Consider the following 2095-nt stretch of genomic DNA (forward strand, 5'->3'; position numbering starts at 1 on the left):
TTATGGGGAAGATATAATTGGGCCTTACATTTTTATCCAGGGTAAGAATCTCTGTCTTTTAATAAACTTTACACTAACAAAATTGATAATCATATTAGATATAAATTAATTACTTCTTATTAAAAGACAGAGATTCTTAGCCTAAATTTAAAAATAAATATATAAGATTATTAAAGTATAAGTTTTTATTTTATTTTATTTTTTCTATTTGTCTCATTGGGTTTTTTCTTGTGGTGGTGGTGGTTTTTCTTGTCTTCCTTCTTTCTTGTCTTCTTTTAGGTTAACTGCATTTTTTTTCCCTTTGAATTCCTTGGTTGGCTTTTTAAATATATATCTTTGCATTATTTTTAGTGGATGTTTATGGGATTACACCACGCATCATTAACTTACCATGATCTACTCAGACTTAATTTTATAATGCTTCAAACAAAATGTAAGAACTTTGCAAAGTAAGATTTCCATTTATCCACTCCTGTCCTTTTTGCTATTGTTGTCATGTCTATTATTTCTACAAACATATAGTTTCAATTATGTAGTTTATTTTCCTGTTCTTAGGTTTATAGTTTTTGTTTTTGTCATATGACTTTTTTTTTCAATTAAGTTTTTTAATGCTTACTTATTTCTGAGAAAGAGAGAGACAGTACGAGCAGGGAAGAGGCAGAGAGAGAGCGAGGGAGACACAGAATCCGAAGCAGGCTCCAGGCTGTTAGGACAGAGCCTGACACGGGGCTGAAACTCATGGACTGTGAGATCATGACCTGAGCTGAAGTTGAACGCTTCCCTGGCTAAGCTACCCAGGCGCCCTGTCATATGACTTTTAAAGAAACGACTGAATATAATTTTGTATTTTCTCACATATGGCTCAAGCACTGGTGAAAAAGACAGATGTAAGGACCTGTGCTTGGGACCTCACATTCCCAGAATTCTATAGTCTACCCTTGTCACTCCATGAAGGAAAGCAACATCTCTCCCTGTCTTCCATACTTCTGGTTTTATTCCACCTTAGTGAAGACTTTGTTAACAGGAAGCAAAAGCTAGATTCTGCAGTGTTTTACTTCCGTATCTTTCAGTATCTAGTGTGTTCTCTTCAAAAGAAAAAAATACATATATCGTATTATTTTTCTTGCTTCACTTGGCTGATTCTTCCCCTGACTTATATTTTGCCATTTGAAATCTATACTCTCAGTCTCGGTAGTGTCCATGTAATTGGGCCCTGCCTCACTCTTCTGTCTTCTTTCTCATTCTGCGTTTACCTGCTGAGATACTTGTTTCCTGAAGTCACCCTGCCATCCCATGGCTTTTTCTTTTCCTCAGATTCGCCTCCTATAGGGGGAACCCTTTCATACAATTGACCATCTGGCCAAACACTCAGGTCAAGAATCATCTGCACCCAAGGGTTTCTGTTTCCGTCTCCCCCTCACAGGTGGTAAAAACCATACCTTCCTCTGGGTCCCAAGCATGACCTGTATATTCTGCTGCCTTTGTTCTCTTAATATTTAAATGCATTTGCTTGTTTACCTGGCTTTTATAAGCACTTTGAAATCATAGAACATATCCCTTTCCTCTTCTTCCACGTTGCTAGCACAGTGTCAGCACTGGATGCTGTTGGATGAACAAATTACTAACTGAACACATGAAGGAAGGGATTTAAAAATTTGTATATAATAAGTGGTAGTGGGCAATTTTAAGGTGGTAAATCTGTTCATAAGGAAGCACTATCTTAAACTGAAGAAGTTAAACTGAGATGGAAATGTAATGATTATATTAGGAAGAAACAGTTAAGAATTAACAAGAAGAGGGGCACCTGGGTGGCTCAGTTGGTTAAGCATCTGACTCTTGGTTTTGGCTCAGGTCATGAACTCACAGTTTGTGAGTTCAAGCCCAGAGTCTGAGACCCACGTCCTGCTCTGCACTAAGCCTACTTAGGATTCTTTCTCCCTTTCTCTCTGCCCCTCCCCTTCTCTCTCTGCCTCTCTCTATCTCTCAAAATAAAAAAAAATAAATGTAAAAAAAAAAAAAGAATTAACAAAAAGATCGTACCAAGATTTCTAAATATAAATTGGATCCCTGTTACAAAATTATCCCTTTTTTTTCT

The sequence above is a fragment of the Panthera uncia genome, unplaced genomic scaffold (assembly GCF_023721935.1).
Source record: "Panthera uncia isolate 11264 unplaced genomic scaffold, Puncia_PCG_1.0 HiC_scaffold_441, whole genome shotgun sequence".
Classification (NCBI taxonomy): Eukaryota; Metazoa; Chordata; class Mammalia; order Carnivora; family Felidae; genus Panthera; species Panthera uncia.